Source organism: Rhinolophus ferrumequinum, chromosome 4, assembly GCF_004115265.2.
Source record: "Rhinolophus ferrumequinum isolate MPI-CBG mRhiFer1 chromosome 4, mRhiFer1_v1.p, whole genome shotgun sequence".
NCBI classification, from domain to species: Eukaryota; Metazoa; Chordata; class Mammalia; order Chiroptera; family Rhinolophidae; genus Rhinolophus; species Rhinolophus ferrumequinum.
In genome coordinates this window covers 43,887,981-43,913,845 of record NC_046287.1, presented here as the reverse complement: position 1 = coordinate 43,913,845, position 25,865 = coordinate 43,887,981, and the positions used below count along the sequence as shown (strand labels likewise).

Here is a 25,865-nt window from a genome sequence, read left to right as displayed (position 1 = left end):
AGAAACTATGAGATTTTTGTAAAATGCTCCCAGACTGAGGAAGGTCCCTTTAAACATGACCTAGATCCCAGATGCAATAAAGGAAAAGACTGATAAAGCACACAGCCAAAGAGCAAAGTAGAAAGTACGACAAAGCATTTGAAATACATTTGATGGAGCTAATTTTCTCCATATGCAAAGGAATTCCTGCAAATCAGTAAGAAAAATATTTACAACCTCGTAGAAAAACGAGCAAAAGACAGAAACAGGTAGTGGATAGATAGCCAAAAAAATCCACATCGTTTGCCAACACTGAAAATGTGTCCAACTTCAACTAGGAATAAGAAAAATTCAAGTAACAATTAAGAAACACTGACGTCTCACTGATCAGAGTAGGAAAGATGGAAGCAGGCAGTTCAGCACCGTGATTAAAAGGGGCCTCTGGATCCAGAGGACCTGGTTCACAGGACCACTTACTGGGTGTGGCCCTTGGACAGCTTTTGTCGTATCTATTGCCTCAATTTCCTCACCTGTAAGGCTGTACCTCTAAAGGCTGCTCTGAGGATTAAATAAGTTAATATTTGTAAAGCACTTGAAATAGTTCCTAGCACAAAGTAAGTACTATATAAGAGTTGGTAAAACAAATGAGTATAAACGCTTAGAGGGTCATCTATCTATATTAAAAACAAATGTAACCAGAGATCCCACTTCCAGAATTTTATTTCGGATATACTCACGAAGAGACATCAAGAATCTTTACTGCAGCATTGTTTATAACAGCAAAATATTCAAAACAACCTAAATGTCTATCAATAGGGACAACTTTACCAGTAATTAAAGGTACCCCTATAAGATGGAATATTATCTGCCAATGAAAAGGAGGACGCAGAACTGTATGTACAATAGAGAACAATCTTCAGAATGTATTTAAGTGAAGAGAACACGACACAACACAGTATACCGTATAGGCTACCATTTGTGTTAATTGGCTATGCATAAAATATTTCTGGAATGATTTTTTTTAATGATGGGAGATTATCATATAAAGGTCCTATCGGGTTAGTTTTAACGGGTAAGAATCATGAGTGATTCTTTCCAAAGGGTTGGAAAAATCTCTTCTCTTAAAGGGAGTAAAATTTCCCCAAGTAACTTGATTTTCACTATTTGCTTAACAAACCTTGCTCCCACATCATTGTGTTAAAACAAACTTCAGTCTGATAAAGTTCAAACAGCCTTGAACTTTGAATTAGTGGAGTTTAAAACTAAGACACACTGGTCCAAGCGCAGAGTGTCATGTTCGCAATGTCTACTAACACTTCAATAGTTACAATTCGTCTTAAAGCACAGATGTTCCTCAAAAAAACGTTTCAGTTCCTTTAATATCAGCATAATGTGGCCAAACAACAGTACAATTTAAACTTTTTAAAAAGATAAATAACACAAACTCAAAAGTAAACTCAAACAAAAGTAGAATTTTAAATCAAACTAAACATCACAGTATTTTAAAGTTGAATAAGATTGAAGGAAGAATCATATTATTCACTGTGGACAATTGTAACTGCTGAACATCTTGGCCTGAGAGACTGGCTCTATTTCAGAGAGACAGACTTCCCTCTCATGAAAAAATACACATGAGATGACAGAGGAGGAAGCTACAACAGCAACGAAGAATGCTATATAATCCTTGAAACAATTATAAGAATATGGGCTTGTTTCATATTAAACAAAAATCTAAGCTCTCTAACAGATTAATAATGCCTCCACTGGATTCACAGCAGTAGGTAAAAATGCATAAAAAGTGAAGGCTACAGATGTGTCCCTCTGTTGTGTAATCAAATACAAGGGGTGATCAGAAAATACGGTGAATGTTTAAATTTTAAAAAATTATTACAGTAAAGGACACACTGCCATTAATCCCCTTCAAAATACTCCCCCTCGCTTCAAGCACACTTATCCGATCATTCTTGCCACTTTCTGAAGCAGTTCTGGAAGTCCTCTTTCATGATGTCTTTTAGTTGCACTGTTGTAACTGCCTCGATGTCCTGAATCAATTCAAAATGTTTACCTTTCATGATCATTTTGACTTTGGGGAAGAGCCAGAAGTCACATGGTGTCAGGTCTGGTGAATAAGGTGGATGAGAACACACCATAATGTTTTTGTTTGACAGAAATTGCCATTCCAGAAGCGATGTGTGACAGGGAAGCTTTCCATTGTAATCAACAAATACGGTGAATGCTGCTGCCAAGTGAGTGCCATCCAATGGAAAGGCAGGGATCTTCAATATGGGAAGTGGCACGTCAAACCTTAGTAACAGTATGTGACAAGTTTCAACTTGTTTGGTGCAGTCAGTCGGGTGTGAGCTATGAGTGAGAGAAGTGTGTTTTAAAGTGTGCCATAAATCATTCTCCATCATGACAACGTTCCGTGTCACACATCATTTCTGGTATATGGCAATTTCTGTCAAACAAAAACATTACGGTGTATCATCATCCACCTTATTCACCAGATCTGGCAACCGTGCAACTTCTGTCTCTTCCACAAAGTCAAAATGATTTAGGATATCGAAGCAGCCACGACAGCACAACACTCATGAAAGTGGACTTCTAGAACTGCTTCAGAAAGTGATAAGAACGATGGGATAAGTGTGTTCGAAGTGAGCGGGAGTAAATTTGAGGCAGATGTGTTCTTTACTGTAATAATATTTTTTATTTATTTAAACATTCACCATATTGTTTGGTCATACCTCGTCCAAACCAAGAATCGAGAGATTCAATTAGGAAGAATCAAGAGACTTTGACTTCAGCATAAACCCACCAAAAGCACATCAGACTTTCTGGCTCTTTTGGTCTCAAACTAAAACGCTGTTTCCTCCATTCTCAAAAGAAGAATCCTTGAAACGCTACCCAGTGAGTGTAAGGTAAACAGAGTCCAGATGTTCAACCAACATCCATATGGTTTAAACAAATGGCACTCCCTCATAATTGACCAAGGTGGCCAGCAAATCAACAAATATTAATAGAGACAGAATACTCATACACCAATTTCCTGATCCTTTCTTTCCCTCCTCTCCCCCTTAATGCTATTAGGTATACTGTTCACTAAAAGAAAGACTATTTACTGGAGTTGGTGCCAACAGCATTACTCATAGAATCAAGCAATTCAGTCATTTACTCAGAGTTCGGGTAAAGAGGGGTAGTCAGAAGTGTTAGAAAAGGCCATGTTAAGTTTCAGTTAAACACCATTAAGGTAAGACATCACGGCCCCCACGTGTTTTTCTCTTCCTCTAAATGGGTATTTGTTTTTAAGATCTCAAAGGTCCTGATTTGTAAGATGCCTCAGCCATTCACAGAACACTCTTAAAGAACCTCTAAGGTTACTAGAGGCTAACCAGGCCTGCACCTGTGAAAGGCTGAAATGAAGTCTGGAAGCTAAAGGACAGGTACTCTAAAATAGATGAACGGCGTCTGAGGGATAAGGTAATGCAAATGTAGATTGGCCATCAATTTGTGACTATAAATTCAAGGCTTTTATAAACCATGGGGGTCAAACAGCTGGTGAAGTCAACTTGGGTTCGAAGGGTTCAAGGTAATTTTACCAAGACGCCCCCCCAAATGGGGGGTCTCATTTTCCTTCACGCAACAAAGATTTAATGACCACCGACAATAGGTCATGACCTGGGCTAGGCAGTAGTAACACAGAAGTGAACAAAATAAACCCATGTCTTCAGGTACACAAGGACAAAGAGCTTTATTCCAGCACACATCACTGAGAAGGCAGACATGTTCCCAGTTCTCACACACCCGTCCCTTGGAAATCACACACTACCCCCAAGCTAGCAAGCAGGCAGGCCCCACAGGAATTTTAACAGCCAGAAGCATCCAGCAGAATTAGGTGTTTCCTTTAACACTCAAGACTGATCTGGAAATAGTGCTGTGGTTCTTTTTTCTAACTTGTGAGGAAGGCTAAACACTTCTAATAGAAAATGGATTCCAAAACCCCTCCCCCAAATGCCACTGAGAAAAAAATCCAGTGATAAAAGAGAGACAGAAGGGGCGGAGTCTTCTTAGCCAGTAAATCCTTCGAAGCACATTCTGGGAAATCTCCACAAGATAAATATTCAAAGAGCAAGTCATCTGGGGACCACCCCCACCCCACTGTGAGGTCAGCTGCATTCCCCTGAGGAAAGGTCAACAGGAAATGACCCCAGGAGACCTTCGGCCTTAATCACATTAATTTAAGGATTACTGAACCAAGATAAAGGAAGGGGGGAATTCACAAAACATGTACAATATACTATAAATTTGAAAAAAATTAAACATTAAAAAAAAAAAACCTGAAAATTTTAAAGCCGGACATGGATAATGGAGGAGGACAGAGGGTGTATTAGAACCCACCGCCCTTTCTGCTCCATTTTTCTGTAAACCCAAAACTGCTTTAAAAAATAAAATTAATTTGTTTTAATTAAGGGAAAAATAAAAAAACTATATAAGGCGAATATGAAGAAAGCAATTGTGCGTTTGCCAAGTTACGTTTTCACCTTTCAAAGTTTCTATCATGACCCTATTATTTTTGCAATTAAAAAGAGATACACACATGAAACAATGTTTCTTTTTTTTTTTTAAAGGCTCAGTTAAACAGCCAATTCCAACGTGAAGTACATTAGGCTAGCCTTGTGTTCTACTTAGGAAACCCAAGCCATTCTGCAAGCAGCGCAGGGAAGAGGCAGCCAGCCATAAGCCTGCACCAGGCTGGCCCGTGACGCAGCCCTATGCTGCACTGGCGCCTGTCATCGCCGATGACCAACCGCACCTACTTACCAGAGGGCTGGCATCAGTATTCGGGCCAAGACTCATTTCACAGATCTTTTATCACGTGGCTTCAATTAAAAAGCAGAACTCCTTCCTGTCCCTGCCCACCTCAAAGCATTAGCACCAGCTACAAAAACCCCAGCTTCCTGGCTACAGTGACTCTAGCAGGTTTTCATCGGACCTGGGCTTCAGTTTCTCAAAGCCAAACTGCTGTGAGCACCCTATGGTACCAAGAATTCTGTCTGTCAGAGGCAGAGCAGTATCAAATGTGACACTGCTTCACATGTGAAGCCAACATATGTCTTTAAGACTGGACTCATCCCCCAAAATGCCCTGAAGGAGGAAAAAATAGTATTACAATGCTGAAAATGATGATGAAAATCCTGTTTGCTGATTAAACTGCCAGCTTTCTGACTCCAGAACTGCTTGCTTGCCACTTAGGACTAAGGCAAGGCAAGTGAGGCGCTCACCTTGGGTGCAAAATTTAACGGGGGGGGGGAGCGAGGGGAGCACCAAAACACCCCACAATTAAGATAATCATTTTTAATGAATATTTTTTAAAATCCAGTAAAAATATGCATGATGAACAAATTAACACAATTTTTAAAGAAAGACAGGATCTGACCCTGAACTTGCAGGATCCATCTCAGGATACCCTTGCCCCAGGGTGCTCAGTCACAGCTGTCCTGGAAGAACCCAAATGGAGCCACAAAGGAGAACGGGCACTTTAGGAAAACCTGATTTCTCCTATTAGCTGTGTAAGTCTCGGTTTCCTCTTCTGTACAATGCAGATAATACCTTCCTCACTGAATAAATGACTAAGTGAAAATATATGCAGTGGCGGCCGGATGGCTCGGTTGGTTAGAGCGCGAGCTCTGAACAACAGAGTTGCCAGTTCGATTCCCACATTGGCCAGTGAGCTGCGCCCTCCACAATTAGATTGAAGACAATGAGCTGCCCCTGAGCCTCCGGACGGGCGGCTGGATGGCTCAGTTGGTTAAAGCGCGAGCTCTCAACAACAAAGTTGCCGGTTCGATTCCCACATGGGATGGTGGGCTGCGCCCCCTGCAACTAAAGCTTGAAAACGGCAACTGGACTTGGAGCTGAGCTGCACCCTCTACAACTAGATTGAAGGACGACGACTTGGAGCTGATGGGCCCTGGACACTGTTCCTCAGTATACCCTAATTTAAAAAAAAGTAATAATAATAATAAAAAAAAATATATATATATATATACACACGTATAAATATATATATATATATACGTATATATATGCAAAGTGCCACGTACACTGCCTGGCACAGTACTACGTACGAAACCGACAGTCCATACAGCATCACGTCAGGCGCTTTGACTCCAAGGAGCCAGAATGTGTGTTGTGTGTGCTGCTGGCCCTTCTAGCTCACACAGTAGTCTCAAGCAAATTTCAAGCAAATTTCAGGAGATGGTTTGGATGGTTTATTAGGCTTTCCCAACCTGAAGACAAATTTTTCATATTGTCTTTTCAGTCTTTAGAACTGATGGCCATTCCTAGCACTGAATTAAGCTGCGGGAAGAAAGCGAGTGGGGACTGGAGATCTAGAATGATGCCCACCCTGGGTAGCTCCTCAAGATGAACAGGCAGGTGATGCCCAACCAGCATGGCATGACTGGAAGACCAAACAACCTCTGCCAGTCTCAGAATTTTCCTTCCTGCAGTAAAGCATGGCCCTTTTTTAAACGAAAGGAATCAAACCACCAGGACAGTTTCTTATCCCCTGCAGTTTTTGCTAATTTACCCACAAGCCTGGGAGAAGCAAATGTTCCCCCATCGCTGCTTCCCTGCCACAGGTGGGTGAGGCTTACCACCAACTTTGGACCTGATAACACTGACTTTCGGAAATTACTAATCTCAAATGGTACCTAGAGTCTGAGTTCATGCTTATGAATCATTCTAGCTCCAAAACAAAAGCACCTCACGGATCTGGACCACAGACCTCAGGCAAGCTTGAACTTCCAGAACAAGAATAAAGAAATACCTTTTGATAACCATCTCCCTTAGAAGACCACCTCTCACCAAGGGTCACAAGCATCTATACTCCTTTGTCAGGTGCCTTGGAAACACTAGGAAGATGAAAATGATCTTTGAGTAGATGGTTTCAATAATACAGCAGGAAAAGATTTGCAATGCCCAAAGTATGTCTCACATGGCTGTTTACATATGTAGGCAGGCTTAGCTTAATCTCTAGGGAAAAATTTTTTAAAGGTTTTCCTTTTCTTTCATCTCTGAAAAATAGTTTACTTTTATCATGTTAAATAACATGGCCGGCTAATTATAAAAGCAGTAAAATTCATTATGGGAAATTTAGAAAACACAAAGGAAAAAAATAGAAACCATTCATATGAATCCTATCCAAAGAAAACCATGGGTAAAACCCTTTTCTCAATGCACATACATATATATCTTACATATAATTTTAAACATATGTGCCCATCTCTGAAGCAGCAAACTAAGAGTATAATCACAAAAGAAGAGGTGGGTGACCCCCAGACCCCAGAGGGCCAAAGAATAGCATTAGAAGTAACCTCAGACCCGCATCATGCTGCAGAAGACCAAGGGGAGACTACATTTTACAAAGAAATGTAAAGAAATGATTTGTGACAAAGTTTACCTCTTAGGAGAGTAAAGCTCCAACAACCATTTACTGAACACCTACTACATTCAGGGCATTTTCCCAGGCACTGGGACAGCAGAGATGTAAAATACTTAAGTGGAAGTTGCTCTCAATAAGTGGGGAACGACTTCCTGAGCTTCTTTCCTGGCTCTGCCAATTAATAAACTGTGACCTTCAGCAAATCATTTCACCTCTCTGTGCCTCAGTTTTCTCTGATATAAAATGGTGATTAAAATCAGAGCGGTTGGGATGATTAAATGAGGTTGTACCCATAGAGCACTTAGAACTCAGCCTGGGACTTAGAAGTGCTCAACTACATAAAATGAGTGGGGAAGAGAGAAAACACACTGGTAGAAACACAGAGGGTCCAGGTTTAGCACGTGGGAGTAGACCGTAGCCTTAGGAAAGGCTTCTGGAAGCAGGTGGGCAGGGACTGGGCGGACATCAGAGCCAAGAACTAGGTAGAAAGCCCTTGCATTCTTAGCAGAGGAAGGAGCAGGTGTAGAAATGGGAGGATGTGAGAGACGAGGGCTTCCGCGGCTTCTTTTAGGAACATGGCATAGATCAGACTGGAGGTGGGGGTCAGGTCAGGGGGAAGGGTGGAATAAAGGAGGCAAAGAGACAAAAATGAGGCGGAGATGCCAGATTCCTTTCAGCCACCATTCTTTTCAGTTACACCATAACAGGTAGAGTTACATTATCCCACATCATGATCACTTCAAAAAGAAAAGCTTTCTAGACTATTCCAACAAAGTCAAAGGGTGCTGCTGATTTACGTATTTGAAAATTACTTTTACAAGTAAGCATTTTCTAAAAACTATAGACAGGAGGTGATGCAGTAAGCTGATCCTTTATACCGGCTCTCAGACATCCCTAAATTCTCAGTAATGTCTCTCAGAGTCCTTCCAACACAATAAAGCAGACTTCAATTTCTTATTTGTGAGGTATTATTAACAATAAACACCCGAGGACAAGATTAATTGAGGAATTTGGTCTTTGCTGATTTATAATGATTGGATTTCCCCTTTCAGGAAAGCAAACCAAAAAAAAATTAAAAACATACATAGAATCTAAACAGTGAAAGAGGCTGTGACCAATACCTTTGCTAAAAAGAATGCAATTATTACTTACTATGTTTTATCTTTGTTGACATGCTCTGCACAGTTAAGATTCATAGCTTCATGGTTTAATAATACAAATAACACCTACCATGTCATGAGCTTTTTCCAAATTGCCAGACAGTCCCTTTTTATATATTACTTTCAATTCCCAAAAGAAATTTTAAATTCCCCAAATCCCAACTCTTAAGAAATAGAAGCGAGTTATTTAGAATCTATTTGATTTGTATCTCAATAGGTATTTTCAGTAGGTATTATCTCCACTTTTAAAATACAACAGGAAACTGACACTCAGAAGTGAAATAACTTGCTCTAGACCGTGCAACTTTTGAATGGCAAAGCCAGGATTTGAACACAGGTCCCTCAGATCCTATGGTGGCCAGCTTCCAAGATGGCTTCCAAAGATCCTGGCCTCCTGGCATCCACACCTTGTGTAGTCCCTTCCCCCTGAAACACAGCTGGCCTATGTGACTAGAATACTGAGGACAGTTGTCATGCGGGGTCTCTGCTCCCACTCCCCACACAAGGATACAGAATATGGTGAGGCCAAAAAGGAACACCCACGGAGCCATAGATAGAGGAGTCATACCACTATATTCTCGCTGGCGGCTGGGTTGGAGACACAGGAAGCAGGAACCACACGATCCATCAGCTTCTCCGCCTGCCTGCCTGCCTGCCTGCCTGCCAACCAACCAACCTTGCTAGCTTAGTCATGGCAGTTATACCAGTGGCTAATGGCTAACTGGTAACAGCTGATGGCCAACTAGTCACAGCTGATGACCATCTACTATCCGAGCCAGCACCTTTCTACATGAGGCTGAGAGCCTGGAAACTGCTCTCTGGGGCTCTGTCCCCACAACAGTGTATGACTTCCAAGCCTAGGTCATAAAAGTCATGGCAGTTTCTACCTTGGTCTCCTCATAAATCACTCATCCTGGGAGAGGCTAGTTGCCATGTTGTGATGACACTCCAGGTCCTGCCCAAGGAGTCTATGGGAGTCCTTCGAAGCAGGTCATACAGCCCCAGATGACATCTTTACTGCAAACATTTGAGCCAGAACTGCCCACCTAAGCCACTCTGAAAGTCCTGAGCCACAGAAATGTGAAAGACAATAAATATTTATTAATGTGTTAAGTCACTAAATTTGGGAGTAGTTTGTCTTGTAGCAATAGATAAGTAACACGTGTCCTGAAGCCTGTGTTCTTTTCTCCACATCTACACTGCCTTTCAGTTGCTTCTGTAATTTTATCTTTTAATTATTGTCTCTGTATATTCCTATAGAGAATTAACAAAACAGTTACTGAAATCAAACCTATATACCCTCTCAGCTCTCTGAGATAAGCATCTGTGGGGACCGAGTCCCAGAGAGCAGTTTCCAGGCTCTCGGCCTCACGTGGAAAGGTGCTGGCTCGGGTGGTAGATGGCCATCAGCTGTGACTAGTTGGCCCTCAGCTGTTACCGGTTAGCCACTGGCCACTGATAAAATTGCCACGGCTGAGCTAGCAAGCGCGGATTGCAGTTAGCAAGGGGTTGGTGGGTTGGTTGGCAGAGAAGCGGATGGCGGATTGCAGATCGTGTGGCTCCTGCTTCCTGTGTCTCCAACCCAGCCGCCAGCGAGAATATAGCGGTACGACTCCCCCACCTATGGCTCCGTGGGTGTTCCCTTTTGGCCTCCTGTGTTCTTTTGTGGGGAGCGGGACCAGAGACCCCGCATGACAACCCGCGTGACACACCTACAGGACTGACATCTTGTTTACATCTACTTCTTGCTGGCAATGTTATGTTCTAGGCCTCAGGTTTTATGTACACAATTGTTCTTTTTGATCTACCTCTTTCAATAAACAGGGAGCTAAGAGACCTTGGTAAACCTCTGTGAGGTCGTCCAGGAAACTATTTAGTCATGTCTTTGGTTAAAATCCTTGTCGAGGTGTTTTCATGGCATATTTTGTTTTAAAAAATAAACATAACCATGCAGAGAAACCATAACATACCTGTTTAAATGGCTAAAATAAAAATCACTGACAATCAAATGCTGGTGAGGATTCCAGTTCTGGGTACTTGACCATGAGAAATCAAAACGACGTCTATCACCGAACAAGGGCTTACTGCCCGACACACACAGAAGCCAATACTGTGACATCTGCTTTTGAGAAGAGAAAAGGCTTTTACTTGTGAGTCGACCGGCAAGGACAGAGGAGGCAGGGCTCAAGTCTGTCTCCCCAATTCAGGGTTCAAGGCAGGTTTAAGGGGTTTCAGCACCCGACCTTCCTGGACAACAGACCCTTTGCTTCTGAAAGGGTTCTGGAGCTTGGGTTCCAGTCAGATCCCGGTCCTATGGTTCTGCTGGGGGGAGAGGGGGCAGTTAAGGGTTCACAAATGTTACTCATAAACTTTGGTTCTGGGTCTTGTTAGAAATAGGACAGAACCAGGTTGGGCTGGTTCAGCAGTTACATATCCACATCAAAACCTTTGTGTGAAAGTTTTAGCAACTGTACATTTATAGCACCAAATTAATTGCCCCAACGTAGAAACAACCCAAATGTCCTTCAAACAGGACAAGAATGGTTAAACAAACTGTGGTATGGCCCCATGATGGAATATTATTCAGCAGAAATGAAAGAACTATTGACACCTGCAACAACTTAAAAAAAACCTCAAAAACATGATGCTGAAGGAAAGAAGTCAGTCTCAAAAGGTTGCATACTCTGTGGTTCCATTTATACAACATCTGGAAAAGACCAAACATGGACAGAGCAAAGATCAGCGGTTAACAGGGGGTTGGGCAAGAGGAGAGGGGAGAAGCGAGGGTAACAAAGGGACGACATATGGGAATTTTTTTGAGCTGGTCGAAATGGTCCATATCCTGATGGTGCTGTTGGTCACACAAATCAGAGCATGTTGCAAAACTCATAGAACTATACACGAAAAAAGTTATTTTTACTTTATTTAAAAAAATAAATGTACATATGCTTTCCTTATGAATCAATAACAACAAGAAGAAATATATCCCTTTGTTCAATCACCTTCAGGGCCTACAGCCCTCTTGATTCTCAAATCTTTAAAAAATGCTTATCGCAAGGTCTTGTAACTTATTACAAGCAAGGTACTTAGAATCTGTGATTTGTAGCTCAGGAGTCCACCTTCTTTCTGACAATTACCATTCGTTATTTTCCTCTATAGCTGCACACAGTCTTACCTAGGAGCAAAGATCTTCTAGGAGAGCATGGATACTGTGTTTCCTTGAAAATAAGACCTAGCCAGACAATCAGTTCTAATGCGTCTTTTGGAGCAAAAATTAATGTAAGATCCGGTCTTATTTTACTATAATATAAGACCAGGTCTTATGTAATATACTATAATATAATACCCGGTCTTATATAATATATATAAGACCTGGTCTTATATAATATAATGTTGATTAATTTTTGCTCCAAAAGACGCATTAGAGCTGATGGTCTGGCTAGGTCTTATTTTCAAGGAAACACAGTAGAACTGCACAGGTTCTCAATAAATATTTGCTGGGTGAGTGAATGGTGGGGTTGATTCCTGTAGTCACAGGAGATGAGCTGTATGTGTTCCCAGACAAAGGAATCTGTCTGAGGGCCTCTGGGAAAAATCAGCCACCCCCCAACATGGGGCACTCTATCTATGAGCGTGAGGGTGGCCATCCACTAGACACCTTTTGTTCTGACATCCCATGCAGTCAGCTCTTCCTTTCAGTATCAAAAATGTCTCAATTTGGACCAAAAAAGTATACATATATATTGGGGAGGCCAATTAGCTCAGTTGGTTACAGCATGGTGTTGGTAGCACCAAGGTTGCCAGTTCGATCCCCGCATGGGCCACTGTGAGTTGCGCCTTCCTTAAAAAGAAAAAAAAATACATATATATATATATATATATCTCACACACACACACACTCACAGTCGTACATTCCCCTTTAAGACAGGCGTTTTTAGTCTGTTGTTCCCCGATGTGAATGTCAAGAATAGTGCGTACCATGTGAAAGGTGCTCTTTGTTAACAGTAAGATCAGTCTTATAATTTCTAACTTGTGAAGACACTGAGAATTTAATGAGTTCTGATTTTTCAGCTGCCTATGAGCCTGTGATAAGAATTTCATTAAGCCATCAAAGAAAGAAAGGCTCTTTTGAAGTACCTGGAAGATAGAGTAATAGAAGTTTGTGACATGGCCCCCAACCTCCAGGCACTAACTCTGGTAGTACAGGCAAAATCCACACATCGGGGAGTAACTAACCGCGCAGGACAGTGTGAGCATGACATCAGTTATGCCCACGGGCCTCGCTGCCGTATTTCCTCAGCATTCCCTCTGAGCTCTCCAGTGCTTGTGGGCATTATATCAAAGGTAGGCCAATGGAATTTAGAAATAGACACTACTTTAACTGGGGCTTTGGAAAATGGCCAAGACTTAGAAATGTCACAAACGGGGCATCTTCCCTCTCAACATATGGCACTGTCACAAAAAGACCTTATTTGCTAAGGATTGATGAAGGCTGCAAGGAACTACGACTATTGCTTACTAAGTGATTCTGACCAACAACAGAAAAGGGCAGGTAACAGTGCTTCGTAAGTTAGAAGAAAATAAAGCAGTATGCACACCTCCCCTTTCAGCCTACCTGGTGGGCTCCTGCCATCCTTCGGGCCTTTCTCAACCTCCAGATATAGGCCAATTCTGCTGGAAACTCACACTGGGCAAGCTGTCACTCGACCTGTTTTTCCCACTCTGGAAAGCATATCTGACTATGGGTGAGAGCACGCTGTTACAGGATAATATCTAGAGGGTGACAAATGACTTATGACACCCCTCACAAGGGGTCGTCATCAGGTAGAAGCACTGCTCTTGGCACAGACATCAACACTGACTGATCGTGAATTTGTTGAGCTCCAGCACAGCCTGGGAGGTTGGGGGGGCGATTGGGAAAGAGGCCTTTCCTTTATATTTCTGCCTTTGCCTTCCCTGCTGGTCCTTCCCTCAGGAAGGTTCTTCTCCCTGTATTTTTCAATCCTATTCACCTGGAAAAGTGACCATTGTCTGGGCGCAATCTCGTCCTGCCCACCATCCTATACACACCCCCAGTGCAAGAGTGGTCCTTCATCTAGCCTAAACAGGAGTCCTTCCCTAGTGGGTGGGGATAGGGGGTTCAAATGCCACTAGGTGATTCCCGATCAATGCAGGAACAGCATGAAAGCTTCTTCCATGGGACCTGGAAATGTGTGGAGGTGTGATTAATCGCCAGGATGACTGAGACTACTTGAATTTTAAGGCAAGGGCCACGGATGCTATACTTCCTACAATGTGCAGGAGAGCCCCCACCACCACCACCACCGCCACCATCTCCATCAAACTGTCCCAGCCAGAATGCCAGTGGTGAAGATAAGCAGAAAAATGAAGCTGATACCCAGCTTTGGCTGGCAGAGACTGGACACTGGGAGGGAAACCCCACAGAGGTGTGACTCTTTGGTTCCAGGTCTCTATGCCTGAGACCAGATCCAGCTCTGTCATTCTGCACCTGGTATGGAGAGCTAAGAAATTCCTCTATTCTGCTTCCTACTGCTCAAGCCAGGCTTCCATCCCTTATAAGAAGGGACCTTGACACCTTCCTTCCATAGACTTATGTACAGATAGTAGCTGCAGCAAAATGCTACAAACATAAAAACGACCAATCAAGGATAATGTTAAATACATAATGTAGAACCACAGAATGGAATATCACACAGCCATTAAACATTTTCATTTCAAGGAAAACTCAGTATGAAAAAGTTAGTGTTAAGGGGGAAAAGCGGCATCTCAATGTGCATGCATCATCATTGTCCCAACTCTTAAAAAATGTATATGTGTATATATAGGGAAAAAACACTGGAAATATAACAAATATGCCAAAGTCAAATAGAAATAAACCAAATTTTGATTTTCATAATCTGAATGGCAAGATTCCGAGGGATTGTGACTTTCTGTTTTATATGTGAAGACTTTTCTAATCCTATTCCAATAAACACACTACAAAGTGAACATTAAAATAAACAAACAAGCAAGCAAACAAAAACATACTTCTTTATTCAAAGCTCAACGCCAAGTGCTACATCGTCCAACCAAAACCCAGTGTCTTACTATCCTGAACACTTCCACCGTTACTAGTACCTTTTACAAAGCTTTCATCATGTTCCACCTATTATTATAACTGTCTAGATACCATCCAGCCTGGATGCTACACTGAGCACAGGAGTTGAGCCCTATATTTGTGGCGCCAATGGTAACTAGTATATTCAACATACATATTCAAATAAACATCTGTTGACTTTATAGGCCCTTACGCAAACTGATGTAAAAATAAAACAGGCAGTAAAAATCCAATTACCTTGGTCGGTTGGTCATCATGATAGTAAGGGTGGGTTGGAACACTCAGATTTCTTTTTTAAAATTATATCAATTAAATGAAAATAGATAGGAATATTGTTGCTCTGTATTCTGTAATTTGTTCACCTGGATATTTGACATTCCATTTATTCACTTGGATTAGTGTTTAGGTTATTTATTATTAAATCATTTAACTTTACAGAGTCACAAATATCTGTCTAATTTTTTTAATTTGGTACACTTCTGGTTCACCCAAATCCTGACATTTCCAAGGAGCTCACTCCACTGGTTAACATTGGCCCCCAATAAGATCTGATGCAGAGAACCAAAAGCTCATGTAGGATTGTGCAGGAAGATACTAATTTCTGATTAATAAGGTCTTCATAAATCTCTTAAGCAATATTAAAAGTGCAAATAAATGCCATTCTAGGTTGACAGAAATGGTAAGCATTGCCATCATGTTTTTTCTTAAAAGAAATGAAACACTAATCTCAGGTATGTCCTGTAATCCAAACTGCCAAATGGTCAATTTCAAGCCAATGTCCCCCATGGCTGCCTTAAAAGGAGAAGTAAAATTCATGCAGACTTAGCGGCAAGATTTGCACATATTATCAACTATCTAAAGGCCTTAAAACTAGTTCATCTCGCACAGCGATTTGATATGATCACTCAGTCACTTTTCACATAATGAACGGGTAGAAACCCATTTTCTCATAGGTAATGTTGGATGGTACATGAAAGATATTGTCTTCCAACCAATGTATAAGATGGGTTGGATAACCATGAAAGAATTAGAAAGTCAGCAAACTTATTGTTTATTTAGTATACTAAATGTACTATGATTTCTTATACTAAGCTCCAGGCACAGGAAGATGAGAATCAGGGATGCCGACGAGGACTCTGGTTCCATCTTTCAGCTCCACCCGTCTTTGTCTCAAGGCTAGTCACGCATGGCTGCTGCGGTTCCAGACATCACATCGGGTCTAGTCTTTGGGTCTCTTTTTAAGAGCACAAATAATATTCCCCAGAACTCCCTTCAAAGACCTACTTCCCAGATGCTGGAGGCTTCTGAGAAGCATTTTCCTTAAAGGCAAAAGGAACTTAAAGAAGCCTGTGCAGTGACTGACCTGACAACACCAAGTGTGTGAGAGTATGGACCGAACCTTGGAGCTGCAGTAACCATAAGCTTATTAGGCTCCCGCAGTCTCACTAACCACTACGCAACAAGCCTGAGTACAAAAAGCAATATGCTGGGAGTGGCAGGGTGAAAAGGCAGAAAGAACCTGGGTCCTTGATCATACTGTGACCTGAGACACCCAAAGGAGAGCGCCTTCCTATTACTTGAGGCAGATAAATGTTTGGTGGCTTAAACTGCTGTTAGTGAGACATCCTAACAGCACTAAAGGATAAGCACACTCTTAAAGGTCCCCTTGAGTGTTTAGGGAAAGAGCACCAATAACTTCCCCAACATCCCAAAGATAAATGATGCAGAAGGGTAGATCTGTCTGGTTTCAATGCCTATACTCCCAACCCTTGTTACTTTTGATACCATCCTCTAACTTCCATATTCTAAAATGGCACAGGATTTTCATTACACAAATTTTAATTCAAATCAACCAATATGTATTTACCTTCTATGGGCAGGAGAAACAAAATTAGGAAAACATACTTTCTGACCTGACAATACTTGTTATTTGGTTCAGAAAATGAGAATACACAGATAATAAGACATAATTCTTTCCAAAACAGAATGATAGAGCCTTTTACAACCACCTATATATCTCACGCTGACTTCCTTTTAGAATGTTACATCATGTTTTTACCAAGGGGCTCATTTTTTTCTTTTTAATTCATTTCAAAAATATTTCTTTCCCATAGTCCTTCTGTGTGCTAAACAACAAACACAACTCAATTTTAAATTTTAGAAATCTATTTGATCATCTTCAATGCCTATTTCCCCAAACTCCCAAAGTAAGCAAAATTTTTTTCATTTTTATGTCTTTTAACTCAGTTTTAGTTAGGAAAGAACAAAACTGCTCCATCATCCTCAAGTAAATGGAGTCTCACCTCTTGAACAGAACAAACCTAGTCTATGCCTTACATACAAAAGTGTGTTATTTTTTCCAAAGTTGAGTAAATTCCCTGACCTTTAATAAATCCAATAATTAATCATGTACAATGTTTTCCTAATAACTTTTGCTCTTCGAAAGATACCATTAAAAAATGAAAAGGTTAAAAAAACAGACTGGGTGAAAATATTCATGATTCATAGACCTAACAAAAAACGTATATCCAAAATATATAAAGAACTCCTACAACTATAATATGACATTAAGTACGTGCCATTTATTGTATGTCAATTAGTCAAAAGCCACATAAAACAATCAGCCAAAAAAATTAAAAAGACAAAAGATTTATTAGACACAACAAAAGAAGATATACAAATGGTCAATAATCAGCACATGAAAAGCTATCATTAGTCATTGATAAAATATAAAATTAATCCACAATGAGATACCATCACACACCCAGCAGAACGGCTAAAATGAAAACCAAAAAAATTTCAAGTGAGGGTTGTAGTAACTGGAAGGCTCATCATACATAGCTGGTGGGAATGTTAAATGGAACAAACACTTTGGAAAATAGATGGGAGGATAAGATGACAGGAGGAAGGAGCAGAGGGGAAGCAGGGGTGAGGAGTACAAGGAGGAGAGAAGAGAAGGATAAAAGTAAAGGAGAAGAGAAATTATACCTAGACATAGTGAAACTGCAGAATTCCAAAGGATCGGCAACCAGAGAGAAAAGACAGGCTATTTACAAAAAAGCTATGAGCCTGACAGCTGACACAGCAGTGACAACAATGGAACCAAAAGACAGTTGACTGATACAGGAGCAACAATCCAGAACTGCACACCTGGGTGATCTGACACTCAAGAGCAGAGGTATTTAACCCCCATCCAAGTACCAATCAGGCCTCACCCTGCTTAGCTTCCGAGATCAGATGAGATTAGGCACGTTCAGGGTGGTATGGCCACAGACAAGAACAGGGATATTTAAGGGCACAAGAAAGCTGAGGTTACCACCAAGAGAGGCTCACTAATGGAACTTGTAAAAAATATCTCTCAGGAAGAAGGAAAATTGTTACAGAATTTTCATACTACTGGATTCATTGTATAAGAAGGCGTGGTGAGCACATTAAACCTATAGACAAGAACTACATAAAATAATAATAATGTCAAATTTGAGGGAGGCTAAGAAATGAGAAGGATGTATAAAAACAACAGGCTGCAAAGTATTAATGGTAAGACTGGATGGTAGGTGGTAGGATTTCAGCTAAGTTTTACTTTCATGGTTTTATTGTCTGATTTTTTTTTAATGAACCTATATCTTTTTACAGCTTTAAAAGATAATTTAAAAATTTTAATTAGAATGAAACAGAAATAAAATCAAATATCAAATTTTCAAATTCCCGGAGCAGCAACCTATTAGTGCTAATATCAAATGTCCCTTAAGAACCTTAAAGATTAACTTGAAAAGACATTGAAACTAGGTTTATTCATGCACTCAACAAGTATTTACCAAGGGTTTGCTATGTGTCAGGCACTATACTGGATCCTGAATTAATAGGATGAGAATAAAAAATGAAAATCATCATACTACTGGATTTATAAGTCTTCTCTTATAAGATACCTTTAAAGAAAGCCAATTCTACATGTAAAGTGAAGTTACTCTTGTGATAAGGAATCTTATCGTAATAGATATAAATAAATATTGCAATAGTTAAAGGCAATCTAGTTTGGCCTGCGGTTCTGTTTGAAAATACATGTACAAACATGACAATTTTACACATGAAATTCATTCAGTGTAAATGACGAATTCTCACGTTAATTTCACTGCCAATCTTGCGGTCTGTCTAAAATTGCCATCCCACATGAAAATAAGAAAGCTGCAGTTCTAGTTGAGTTTCAAAGCAGCACTAAGCATGCACTCAGTTTCGGTCACACTGGATTCCATGGTCCCCTGGCTTATTTCACAAATATCAAACACTAAGGGCACGTATTTAATATGTATCAATTGCTCACTTTTGCTCAAAATATCCACTTGGCAAAACATTTTTAACTCACTTAAATCAGGACGAGGGCAGCCTATAAAAAGCCAGTTCCTCCACTTTAAAATAAACCTTTTCTGGGGGCTTCTTGATTAAAAACAAAGGTTGCATTTGGCATACAAGGCCTGGAGAAATCAGTGTTTCAAGTAATCTGAATGGTTAACTGTCGGGCTCTGATCTTCCTGGACATGTGGAAGCGGTTAACGCAGAAACCTGGTGGAAACAGAGGGCGCATGGCTATGATGAAGTAAGGCCACAGCAGAAACTCGAACCTCTAAAAAGAAAGAAAAGAAATTGATCCACCACTTCCCATTCAATAGCCAGGCTTGAGGAGCCCTCCTTTCAATTGAAAGCACCAAACAATAGAAGAGACACAGCCATAGGAACCTAAAAGTCCACCTCCTCCCCTCCTAGGCAGTGGTAATCAACACTTGGAATACCTGTACACCCAAAGTAAAAAGGACTCAAGCGACTGTATCTTCAGTTAAAAGGGAAAGTGAATTCCTCAAAATACTAGGCAGTTCTCTGCAATAAGCAAGGTCAGTTACAAAGGGTTTGTTTAAAATGCCCCGTTCACCATGTTATCAAAGTACTTAGCCAAGTACCTACAAATCCCTAAAACTTCCCTCATCCTGTTAAGGACACCGTGCCATCTTTCCTAGAGTGTTCAGCATGCAAACACTAGGCTCTCGTCTTTCCGCCAGTGTTCTCTAACCTCCTCTAGGATGGAAAAAGGTTTGCTGTTTTGATTTTATCACAAGTACCCTCCTCATAAATATGTATCATTTTCCAAATGAATTAAATTCTTCTATGTAGAGGCTGAATTCCACTTTTTTGAGGAAAAAAAGGAAACTTTCCATATTCTATTTAATTCCTACCTCTTAAAAAGCCATTTCCTTCGACAGTTTCTTTCATGAAGAGCAAAACAAAAACATACACCCGGATTCTCTAGTCTTATGATACAAGTAATTATGGAATAACTGCCATAAACCAGAAGAAAATTATCTAGGACAGGTTTTTAAGTCTCCTAATGGTAAATTTGGCTAGAGAGTAGCATTAGTATTCTATTGTGACCCAAAGAATTAAATTGTGTATAAATTCCAGGATGAGACTATCAAGGTGAAACAGTGCATTATAAACAGAACTCCAGGATTCCTTTCAGGGACAGAAATCCTAAATGAAAAACCACACCCAAACTCACAGGCGGGCCCTATAGACTGGCACTCGGCGGCCCAACGTCATCACCAAGTATTTCAAGTTTGCCATCTGCATAAAAGAAACGAGATTCTGGGAAGCCCGGGGCTGGGAAGGCATCACTATCTCCCCCAACACTTCACCCATCAAACCAGCCACTGGCCAATAATGTGTCTATTTATTTTACCCAGAAGCAAATCTATTAGCCAGACATTCTAAAAACACCAGTGTTTCGTTGTGCTTGGAGTAACTCCAATATTGGTGCCTTGCTGCAGAATGATGCTGCAGGAATATAAAGTGAGCCACGTGGAGGCTGAACCCACCTATGAAGTGCATCATCACAAACTGTCAAACCCAGAAGAGCAACCCTTGGGAAAGGCTTAGGATAAACCTCCAGCAGGAGGGCTGTGGAATGAGGGGGGAAAGCCAAAGACAGGAGACTTCAGAAGGACACACCTGCTCGGAACAATGAAGGCAACTCCCCCAAAGCTCTCAGGACCAAAAAGGCCTTTCAACCTCCTCTCCTGTTTAGACGGAATAAGAAAAGCAAGACAATGCTGGAGAATGTTCTGAAATGGGCTTGGCAAGCCACCGCGTGCAAAGCACATTAAACATAACTCAATGCTAGGCTGGGATTTGGCTCCCCAAAGACACTACCTGCTGGGTGGGGGATATGGGGGTCCAACAAAAGCCATGGCTCAGGGGAACAAGGAAACGGGGGGGAAGGCCAGGCTGAGCAAGTCAAACCTGGGAAACTAACAAGAAGGACATTAACAACTGTAATAAAATGAAACAGCCGGAGGCCACCGTGGTACTCCACAAGGCTGAGACAGACCGAGACCGCTAAACTGTTCCAGATGAGAGGCAACCTCTCCACGTCGCAAGGGGCTGATGTGATACCTGGGTCCTCATTTCTTTGTGAGCCTCACCTCTCTCCTTTTGGGGAGACCCCAACAGCCGCTGGACTCCAACTTCTATAAACAAAATTCAGACTCATTATGGGGAACTCATAATTTCCTTCTCAAATCAATCTCTCTAATCTCTCTCTCTCACCCTCCCTCTCTCTCTTGTCTGGCCAGATCATCATACAGCTAAAGTTTCCGGAATTAAATCGTAAAACCGCAATCAGAAGTTGTTTTGAAATGCTCACCACAAAAATCTGTGTCCTTTGCTTTAAAAAAACACAAAACTTTGCTCTCCATAAACGCAGGCAGTAAAGAGAGACAAAATCTAACTTGGTCAGAGGGTGTGTTCCTCTTTGTCACCCACCGGGGTCCTCGTGCCACGCGTGGGCAAGCTGCGGGCACCAGGCAGCGCGGTGGCACCCACGAGAGGCCACTTCACCGCCCGCGATTTGCCTCAGGGGCAGAGATTGCGGCCGAAGGTCTGGAAGCAGCGTCCTGCGCTGTCACGGACGGTGCTGGGTGAGATGGGAGGAAGAGGGGGAAGGGCGCCTCGGGGTGGGGGAAGCGAGAGGGGACGAGTGCGGGGCCGGGCAGCCTGACTCCTCGGAGGTGAGAAGGGTGCAACGGGCGGTGGCGAGCCCGGAGGCCCCGAGCTCCTGCTATTGTTGCCTCGCCTGCCCGGGGCCCGGCGGGCGACTCTCCCGCCTTAGAAGGAAAAGCCGGATCCCACACCGCCGCCCGCCTCCCGCCTCCTCCGGTCACCACCTCCACCCGCGCCCCCGGTAGGTCAGCTCCGGGCGCCAGGACTCGCACAAGTTGCCGCCCGCCCACCCCGCTGCAGTCATTGTTCCCCGCGCGCCTCCTACCTCCACGGCGCCGGCGGCTCCGGCTCCTACTCCCGGCCTCCTAGCTCCGCAGCTCCGAGCCCCCGGCTGCAGAGGGCGCGGTGGCTCCGAGCTGCGCTTGCGGCAGGGGCGCTTGGCTATTAATACCCGCGGGCGGCGGCGGCGGCGGCGGCTGCGCGGGCGCGCGAGCAGGGCTGGCGGTGGCCGGCCGAGGTCCTGGCCATCAAAGGTGGCGCGGGGCGGAGGGGAAGGCGGAGCAGAAGGGGTGGGTGGGGAGCGTACTCAGGGTCGCCATGGCCGCCTCGACGCCCGGCCGAGCGCCACTTGAGCGGGGAGGAGCGGCGCAAAGCGGGCGGTGGCTGTGTCTCCGCCCCGCGCCCCAGTCGAGCGCCCGCAGTCCTGCGCCCGCGCGGGACCCGCCGCCTCCGAGACCCGCGAGCGGGAAGTGAAGGCGGTTGCGCCCCTCCCCGGGCCTGGGCCGGCCCCTCGGCGGGGGGAGCAGGGGCGCCGCGCAGCCGGAGCCGTGGGGACAGCGGGAGAGCCACAGCCCCCTCCAGCGTTCGGGCCCTAGACCTGCGCGCCAGCGCGCCCCGCCCCGCACCGCCCAGGGGGCAGGTGTGCCGAGGGGCCGCCGTCCCGGAGCGCTTCTCCGTGATCCCAGCAAGCCCACCTTAGATTTGTGCCTTAATTGTTCCTAGGGCCCACGTTCCGGCTCACCGCCCCGCGCCACCGAACCAAGCGCTGGAAGCGCTGGTGAGTGCGCTGCGCCACTAGGGACACACCAGCTCTGCTGCTGTGGTTGAAAGCGATAAAAGGAGAGCTGGAGACGAGCGCACGGGTGAAACCTGGAGAGCGATCAGTAGCGCGGACTCTGCAGGTCGCTTGTTGAGGTCATGCAAGGGGGTGCTCCGCCGATGTGCCCACCTAGGACTTTACGATGTCGCTCGGAGAGCGGCGCTTTTCAGGGACCTAGGAGTACCCCTCTCTCCCCAGTCCATATGAGCGGGCTTCCGGCACCACCCTGAGCTGAGGGTCTTAACCTCAGAGGGGCAGTTCCCTCTCCCCCCTTAATCCCACAGCCAGGGCCGTGTCCTCAACCCCGGTGAATCCCAGGACAATCACACCCCCCAATACACACACATACACACATACACACACACACTCCCCTCTCCTAAGGAAAAGCATGGAATAGGTTAGAAGCTGGTTTGCAGATTCTTGTTCGCTTTCTAGGTTTCCGAAACTCGATAAAGGAGGAAGCAAGATTCAGGACCCAGGAGGCAGGACCTAAAAGGGAAGAGTCACTGTCCCTCCCTCCAGCTGGGAACTGCCGTCTTAACCATCTCCATTCGCCCTTCCTGCGCCCCTGTTCTCACTCGCTCTTCCCGTCGCTCTATTCGTGGAGGGTAAAGGTGGGCGGCAACAGGTTAAAAATGAAAGCGACCCCCTGCTAGATACCGAGGCCAGTGGGCCTCTGCCTCCGAAGGCGTTGGCTCCGGAACCCTGGTCATTTTGCAACTTAGAAGAGTTCCCTGACCTCAAGCCAGGAGTGCAGGTTTCTTGGGAGAGGTCAGAACTGACCCCCAGAGATGAAGAGGAGCAGTGCAAGGGGCCGTTGGACAAAGAGTGAGCTGACACAAGAACAGGGGCCATTAGAACTGTGGGGTTATTTGTGGATAGCTAGTGGGAGTGGTTTCTGGAGAGAGGCAGAGACACGGTTTGAGTATGAGGTACTGATCTGTATTTTATTATTATTTTTTTAACGCTGCTTTTTTGGTGAAGGTGGAAGAGGGCCATTATAGGCCTCAGACCTAGGAAGAGACAGCAGGTAGGTAAGTCTGTGTTTGAAGAGCAACAATGAGTGCCAGGCTTGGCTTGGCTCTGGTCTAACCAGCTGTGTGGCTCTAAAATAACTGTACATCAAAGGTTTTAGGCCAGTGATTCTGTAAGTGTGGTTCTCAGACCTGCAGCAGCTCCTGGAAACTTTAAGAAATTCAAATTCTTGGGCCCTACTCCAGACATACCTTATCAGGTTCTCCAAACTTTTGTGCATTAGGATCAGCTGGGGTGCTAATTACACCTATCCTGTCAGGTCTGCGGTGGGGGACTGAGAATTTGCATTTCTAACAGGTTCCCAGATAGTGCTGAGCCCACACTTTGAGAACTACTGTTGTATTAGGGTAACCGGTCTCAAATTCATAGAATCACCTAAGATTTCTTTTAAATTTTTTTTTTATTGGGGAATATTGGGAAACTGTGTTTTCCCGGGACCCATCAATCATTGTCCTTCAATCTAGTTGTGGAGGGCGCAGCTCAACTCCAAGTCCAGTTGCCCTTTTCAATCTTAGTTGCAGGGGCGCAGCCAACCATCCGAGGTGGGGAATTGAACTGGCAATCCTGCCTTGTTGTTGAGAGCTCGCACTCTAACCAACTGAGCCATCCAGCCACCCCACCGGCAGCTCAGCGGCAGCCTGTTGTCTTCAATCTAGTTGCGGAGGGCACAGCTCACTGGACCATGTGGGAATTGAATCGGCAACCCTGTTGTTGAGCTTGTGCTCTAACCAACTAAGCCATCTGGCTGCCCCCTCACCTAAGATTTTTAAAAAACCTCACTGCCCAGGTTTCCCACCAAATATCAGGATTTCTTGGGTTGGGACCCAAGCATCAGTATTTTTAAAGTTCTGCAGGTGATTCCAATGCATAGCCTGGTTTGAGAACAACGGTAGACAGTGCTTTTGAAACTTTATATATGAGTTACCTGGGGATCTTGTTAAAATGAAGAATCTGGTTTAGTACGTTTGAGCCTGTATATTACTAACAAGCTCTCAGGAGCTGGTTTTGCTAGTCCACTGACTACACACTGTGTAGCAAGCAAGGTGTCGCACCATACTTCACAACTGAAAACAAAAAATGTAGAACTCACAAAAAACTAGAAAAGTGACATTTACCCAGTCACCATCTTTGGAAGACAAACATTTTCTCTAGTGTTTCATCTTTCTAGTCTGGAGTAAGGTTTGTGTTGTTTTGTCCTGAGCATACATATGATCATAACACAGTAAGTCCTCACTTAATGTCATCAATAGGGTCTGGGATTTTAATGAAATGGCATATAAGGAAACCACTTTTAACAGAGGCTAATTGATATAAACAAGATTTAAGTTCCTATGGCATCTCAAGTGTTACAAAACGATGGAACTGACGTTCAACTGATGTTCACTCCTTGAACATCAGTTCAAGGAGTAGTATACAGTAGTTATATACATCCTACTGTATATAACATTTGATGCTGTTTTATTATATTAATTACCAGCATTTTTGAGGGAAGGTGACTTTTAAAGGAGGCCACTCAAGAGGGTAGGAGCCTATGGGGAAAGAGTTAATGTAGTAGGAGAAAAGAGGGAAGGCTTGGGAGCTCCAGCTTGGAGAGGCTGGAGAAGCCACCAGCTTCCTTCCAGCTCTCATGAACATTCTGTGCTTTGTACTTAATCTAATCAAAGCACTTTTTAAATCCTCTACCTGAAAAGCCAGGGGTACCCGGCCTAGAAAATCTGCAACCTGGATGATCAAACCCTGAATAATTGAGGTGTTTCCTTGTCATTTATGTCTAACTTGCAGACTATAAAAAAATTTATAATTACATAGGTCCCCTTTTTACCCATTTTACAGATGAGGAAACTGAGGCCCAGAGAAGCTAAGTAACTTACCCAAGGTTATAGAGCTAAAAAATGGTAGAGAAGGGCTTTGAACTCAGTGAGGCTTTAGAGGCTATGCTCTTAGCCATTATACCGTGTTGTGGTTCTAGATGCATAAATTTAGGACAACTGGAGAAAAAGATTAAAAACATACTTCTTCTAGGACAGAAAATAGGATAAAAAGTAA

The 25,865-nt window shown here is 43.3% G+C and overlaps 1 protein-coding gene across 1 annotated transcript in view; it reads right to left on the bottom strand.

Annotated features, from left to right (window-relative positions):
* FARP1 (FERM, ARH/RhoGEF and pleckstrin domain protein 1) overlaps positions 1 to 22,381 on the bottom strand; it is a 282,515-nt gene extending 260,134 nt beyond the window's left edge. The window contains exon 1 of the mRNA XM_033103882.1: positions 22,011 to 22,381. The gene's annotated coding sequence lies outside the window, so the exon portion shown is untranslated. The remainder of the gene's footprint in view (positions 1 to 22,010) is intronic.
* Positions 22,382 to 25,865: the final 3,484 nt, after the last annotated feature.